The sequence below is a fragment of the Triticum dicoccoides genome, chromosome 6B, assembly GCF_002162155.2.
Source record: "Triticum dicoccoides isolate Atlit2015 ecotype Zavitan chromosome 6B, WEW_v2.0, whole genome shotgun sequence".
Lineage (NCBI taxonomy): Eukaryota > Viridiplantae > Streptophyta > Magnoliopsida > Poales > Poaceae > Triticum > Triticum dicoccoides.
Genome location: NC_041391.1, coordinates 247,920,119 through 247,927,295, shown reverse-complemented (window position 1 = coordinate 247,927,295; position 7,177 = coordinate 247,920,119).

The window sequence follows — 7,177 nt, the reverse complement described above, 5'->3', positions numbered from 1 at the left end:
ATTTTATGTTACGTAAAATTACGAATGTAAAAACATAGTGAAAACATATATAAAATGTGATTTTTCTGGTCTTATAACCTATATTTTTATTTTTTATACCAAATTTTACATATTGAATCAATATGCATGTAACTATTTATATTCTAAATGTAATTTATTTGGGAAGCGATCATAAGATTACCTCGGGTGAAGAATAACATATTCTGCACCCTGGGTGATGAATAATAACACTATATATATATATATATATATATATATATATATATATATATATATATATATGAGGGGGAGGCGCCTAGAACACACAACAACATCTGTTAGCCGTGTGCGGCGCCTCCCTCCACAGATTACACCTTCGGTCATATTCTCGTAGTGCTTAAGCGAAGCGCTGCACGGATCACTTCACCATCACCGTCATACACCGGCGTGTTGATGGAACTCATCTACTTCCTCGACACTTTGCCGGATCAAAAGTTTGAGGGATGTCATCGAGCTGAACGTGTGCAGAACTCAGAGGTACAGTACGTTCGGTACTTGATCGATCGGAACAAGAAGAAGTTTGACTACATCAACCGCGTTGTCAAATGCTTCCGCTTTCGGTCTACGAGGGTATGTAGACACACTCTCCACCTCTCGTTGCCATGCATCTCCTATATAAATCTTGCGTGAGCGTAGGATTTTTTTTTTTGAAATTGCATGCTTCGTTCCCCAACAATAACGATATTCAAGGCAATGATCATGTATATAGGCATCACGTCCGAGACAAGTAGACCAACTCATTCCTGCATCTACTACTATTACTCTACACATAGACCGCTATTCAACATGCATCTAGAGTATTAAGTTCATAAAGAACAAAGTAACACCTTAAGCAAGATGACATGTTGTAGACAAAGTAAACTCAATTAATATGGATAAAATCCATCTTTTAATCCTTAATGGCAATGATACAAATATGTGTGTAAAGGCATATTTATCCCCAAGTGTTTTGGTTATTGATGACAATGCTTTTGCGGACTAATCGTGTGCGTTAAGTTCTTTCAGAGATTCATCCATTGGCACGAGACGATTACCTCCCCTCGGTGTTTTATTCAAGACGGTGTAGCTCCTTCGCTTCGTTGTTGGTGGACTAGTTTCGTAGGAGTCACCGTACTATCAAGAGGGGATCCGCTTTGGTAAGACTTGGGTGGAATCAACACGTACACATCCTTATCACACCCGTCGTCCTTTCCGCATCTTTGGAGCTGACCTTTTCTTTCGTACCTGCTCCGTTCTGTCCCAGTGGTAGTACCACGGTCAACAGCGGTAGTACCGCCGAAGCTCTCCAGCGGTAGTACCACTCCACGAAGCGGTAGTACCGTTCCGCAGAGCGGTAGTACCGCTTGCGGGCTTCGGCCGTAGTACCGCAGTTGTTCCGCGCTACTACCGCCTCGATTCAAGACTGGTGTTTCTCGTGTCGGGTTTTGCGATACTAGGAGCGGTAGTAATGGCGGTAGTACCGCTCCAAGCGGTAGTACCGCTCTTACTCCCGCGGTAGTACCTGATAGAGGCGAGGGCCCCGATCTTTCGATGAGATAATAACTATCGATTTGGTGAAGATGACTTTGACGATCCGACTACAAACGTGCATGACGATGCGCCTTAGCAATCGCTAAACCAACTCCGAGAGGTTATTGACCACGCCGGAGCACAATCAACCTGACCACGAAGGTCTATTCCTGCAAGCAATCGAAGAACAAGTAAGGATATCATAAAAGCAATTTGAATATTGCGAGTATATATGAAGTATTGATAAAGGTGGGGATCCGTAAGCGGTCTTGGTCTGGTCGTTGGACACAAACGAAGTACACGAAGTTGCAATGGCTAACTTTTAACTAAACAAATCCCAAGGAAAAAGCTACTAGATGGATCTACTTATATAGGAGCAAGGGGTGGCGGCCAAGGAGGTGGGAGAACGTCCCAAGGCATCCTAAAACCAACCCTAGGTCGTACAAGGCTCATGGGCCCAAGTGGAGGTGACGTAACACCTTTGGACTTGTAGTTTGACTCAGATTCTGCTGCAGCGTCAGATTATTTCGTCCATAACTCAGCGCTCTGGACAGATTTTAAGGTGATTCCAATTGTGTTGGAAAGAGCATGAAATCTACTTTCCAACAAAAAAAGAATCACCCAATTCGGAGTCTGTATGAAAAAGTTGTTGGCGTTTTGAGTCAGGTATGTCTGTGCAGTCCGAATCTGAATCCACAACGTGAGAGACTTGGACTCTATCTTGTCTTGGGCCAAAAGTAACGTGAGAGAACTTTTTGAACAGCAAGTAAACATCTCTTTCTCCCTTATCTTCATATGTGTATTGTACAAATGTCCCATACACCTGCAATTAGGCATGGCACAAAAGTTTGTGAAGTATTTTTGTCCTGGATGACATAAATAAATTATTGCATAGTTTGCATTAGAAATCACCTCACAAATATACATGTATATAATATATTTGGTCATATCCAAGGTAGTCATGTCCTCATCATCCTCCCTTTCTTGAAAACAAAGCCGTCCTCGGCGTTGCTTAATCTGAAATGTGGCTAACAAAAGAGACAAGGTGTACATGTTGTATATGTATATGTCATCCATTTTTACTTCCCTCGATTTTTGCACATATGACACATGTATACATGAGTAACTTTCATAGATCATAAAATATAAAGCCAAAATATTATCATAAGTATAAGGCATGAAAATATTGCAACTCAGTTTGCACATATAAGTGAAGCTCTTATTCATATCAAAAGATTGACAATATTCATCATTAAACCATCCCAACATTGGTGAATAAACCTTACTTGCATCAAATTTACATGCTACAACATGCTTAAATAAGAAAACATGCAATAAGTCATTTAACACAGAATCATCACCAAGATTAGAGGTCATATCAAAATGATTAAACATTGATTCTTTTACATCAACAGTTAATTCAATGGGTGCACTCAAAATTGTTGGTATTTCAGTTGTTTGATCACATGACGCATTCATGACAGTATCAAGATTCTCTAAAATAGGTGATGTGCTCAAATCACCAGGTAACTCAACAGATGATGCATTCAAGTTAACTAGGGATGCATCATTCTCATGTGAAGTTATATCATCAATACCTTTACTGTTACCTTGTCGCAAAGACGTAGCTGATGTAGGTACAGACATAGACAATGCACCATACTCTGGAGATGATGTCGCGCTCACAATCCGAGGTGGGGCTGCTCTCGTAGGTGCAACGGTGGAGGAACCAACCGACGGTGGTGAGCATGAACTGGAATAGTAGTTGTTGTAGTCACCCAATGCATCCTCCTGTAACTGTCTCTCAAAGGTACAAGCACGAACATACATATCAATAATGCAACGAGGAATATACTGAAATCTTGCCTGAATATCATGGTTTAAACCACCAAAAAATCTATTCATTGTATCATCCTCAGATTCTTCTATATCACAATGATGCATATAAGATTTGAACTCTTGGTAGTAAGCATGCACAGTGTTGTTGCCTTGTTTAAATTGTTCAAATTTGCGAAGCAATTCACGACGATAGTAAGGAGGGAAAAATTGTTGTCTCACTACATCTTTCAAATGTTTCCAAGTTGTGGGTTGGTTATCAATGTTTTTCTTACAATGCACACTCCACCAAACAACAGCAAAACCAGTAAATGCTCTAGTGGCAGCTCGTACTCTCTCAAGTTCAGAAAAGTCATGGTGACGAAAAACTTGTTCCACTTCAAGCTCCCAAGCTAGATAAATAGCAGGATTAAATCTACCCTCAAATGACGGTAAAGAGATAACCTGACCATGTGCTTGTGTGTGTTGTCCCAACTCTCGTGATGGTGAAAATGTGTCTGTCGTCCAAGAACTTCTATCTCCGAAACCTGTCATGATTAGTAGAAACAAGAAACAAAATTCAAGAATAATGTTCCTATGCACTACTAGGATGTGGTTGTAAAGTGCTCACAGTAAAGCAAATATCAATATCTTACAAGTTCTTACCATGCGGCAGGTGGTGACAGGCAACCAGCGGTGTCAAGTAACTCTGAAGATTGTGTAAAGCGATTGCCAACGGAACATACATATACACGCTGTAGAAATATGTGGAGCTGGGTTGGCTATATATGGTAGCAAAAAATTTAGCAATAATCAATTCAAAGATGCAATGTTGAATAAACGCTCAACGACGATACTATGCTGGTCCTAGGCTAGACCGGACTAGAGACGCGAGCCTAGAACACTAATGAGGTCACGGCGTAACACAACTAGCATCAATGAAGGATACTAAGTAGCTCTTGACAGCAAGATATAAGTGAAGATCACAACGGCAATGAAGATAATGATGAAAAACAACTGCCAAGCAGGATATACAACAACTCTCTCTCTAAATTTCCTCTTGAAAAGTTTGAGCCAATTTTTTAATAAATTCTTTCAAAGAATGCTACTAACTCAAGCTTTCCAATGCAAAAAGAATCACTCAATTCCGAGTTAATATGAAGAGTCAAAAAATTCTAAAACTGGCCTGAAAAATCGGAACAAGCTGTGTTCACGAACTTCGGAGCGCAAAAAGACCTATTTATAAGCCGATTTTGAGGTATCAAATATTGAACTAGCTTCTGCAACTATTTAGATGCGGCTCGTCGCTAGCTTCAATTTGAGTACTCACGGAGCCAAAACGGACTTCGTATGAGGAAGATACACCTGTTTTACTGAACAGTGCATAAAACAGATTCCAATCCGAATTCAGGTACGAGATTGATTGTAGATAGATCCGATTTTTTTTCTTCTCTCTTTTTTTTCTCACGCTTTTTTTTCTTTTTTTTCTATCTCTTTTTCTTTTTTTTTTCTTTCCTTTTTTCTCTCTTTTTTTTCTCTATCTTCTTTTTCTCCCTCTTTCCAAGACAAACTAGATAAGATGCAGATTGGATCAGGCGGAGATGTGAGTGACCTCAACTATGATTATGACAATGAACAGCGCGTAGCACGTGGTGAAAATTGGTGGATGGGATGGTGGACAGCGGATGGGATAATGATGCAGCGGCGGCGTGACTAATATGAACAGAACTCGAAACTCTAAAGGAACTAGACACTAAGACCAGCAACTCGACACGGCGATGCAACCGATAATTCAATAATACAAACAATGAAAAGAAAAATTGCAAAGGCTCAGTCTGGCTAGGACAAAGTATGAATAGATCTAACTTTTGTTTTGTGGCTTTTTCTTGGACAATAGGTAAGAAAATAAATCTAATCTAGAAAAAACTGGAAATTCTCACCGAGCAACCTGAAAACTGATACCACTTAATAGAGGCGAGGGCCCCGATCTTTCGATGAGATAATAACTATCGATTTGGTGAAGATGACTTTGACGATCCGACTACAAACATGCATGACGATGCGCCTTAGCAATCACTAAACCAACTCCGAGAGGTTATTGACCACGTCGGAGCACAATCAACCTGACCACGAAGGTCTATTCCTGCAAGCAATCGAAGAACAAGTAAGAATATGATAAAAGCAATATAAATATTGCGAGTATATATGAAGTATTGATAAAGGTGGGAATCCGTAAGCGGTCTTGGTCTGGTCGTTGGACACAAACGAAGTACACGAAGTTGCAATGGCTAACTTTTAACTAAACAAATCCCAAGAAAAAAGCTACTAGATGGATCTACTTATATAGGAGCAAGGGGTGGCGGCCAAGGAGGTGAGAGAACGTCCCAAGGCATCCTAAAACCAACCCTAGGTCATACAAGGCTCATGGGCCCAAGTGGAGGTGACGTAACACCTTTGGACTTGTAGTTTGACTCGGATTCTGCTGCAGCGTCAGATTGTTTCGTCCATAACTCAGCGCTCTGGACGGATTTTAAGGTCATTCCAATTGTGTTGGAAAGAGCATGAAATCTACTTTTCAACAAAAAAAGAATCACCCAATTCGGAGTCTGTATGAAAAAGTTGTTAGTGTTTTGAGTCAGGTATGTCTGTGCAATCCGAATCTGAATCCAGAACGTGAGAGACTTGGACTCTATCTTGTCTTGGGCCAAAAGTGACGTGAGAGAACTTTTTGAACAGCAAGTAAACATCTCTTTCTCCCTTATCTTCATATGTGTATTGTACAAATGTCCCATACACCTGCAATTAGGCATGGCACAAAAGTTTGTGAAGTATTTTTGTCCTGGATGACATAAATAAATTATTGCATAGTTTGCATTAGAAATCACCTCACAAATATACATGTATGCAATATATTTAGTCATATCCAAGGTAGTCATGTCCTCATCAGTACCGCTCTGGGGCCAGGGCCCTGTCTTCCTCGTTAGCGTGGTAGTACCGCTGGGTAGGGAGCGGTAGTACCGCTCTCAGCGGTAGTACAGCCCTGCCCTAGCGTTAGTACCGCTCTGTGCGGGGATGTACAGTGGGGTAACGGTTGGATTGATTTCCCCACTATATAAAGGGGTCTTCTTCCCCAAAGTTGACCCACCTCTTTCCCCCAAAGCTCCATTGTTGCTCCAAGCTCCATTTTTGCCCGATCTCTCTCCCTAGCCAATCAAACTTGTTGATTTGCTCGGGATTAGTTGAGAAGGCCCCGATCTACACTTCCACCAAGAGAAATTTGATTCCCTCTCTTATCCCTAGCGGATCTTGTTACTCTTGGGTGTTTGAGCACCCTAGACGGTTGAGGTCACCTCGAAGCCATACTCCATTGTGGTGAAGCTTCGTGGTGTTGTTGGGAGCCTCCAGTTGTTGTGGAGATAGCCCCAACCTTGTTTGTAAAGGTTCGGTCGCCGCCTTCAAGGGCACCAATAGTGGAATCACGGCATCTCGCATTGTGTGAGGGCTTGAGGAGAATACGGTGGCCCTAGTGGCTTCTTGGGGAGCATTGTGCCTCCACACCGCTCTAACGAAGACGTACTTCCCCTTAAAAGGAAGGAACTTCGGTAACACATCCTCGTCTCCACCGGCTCCACTCTTGGTTACTTCGTGCCTTTACTCTTGCAAGCCTACTTGTGTTGTTTCCATTGCTTACTTATGTGCTAGTTGTATTTGCATCATATAGGTTGCTCACCTAGTTGCATATCTAGACAACCTATTTTGTTGCAAAATTTAAATTGGTAAAGAAAAGCTTAAAAATTGTTAGTTGCCTATTCAC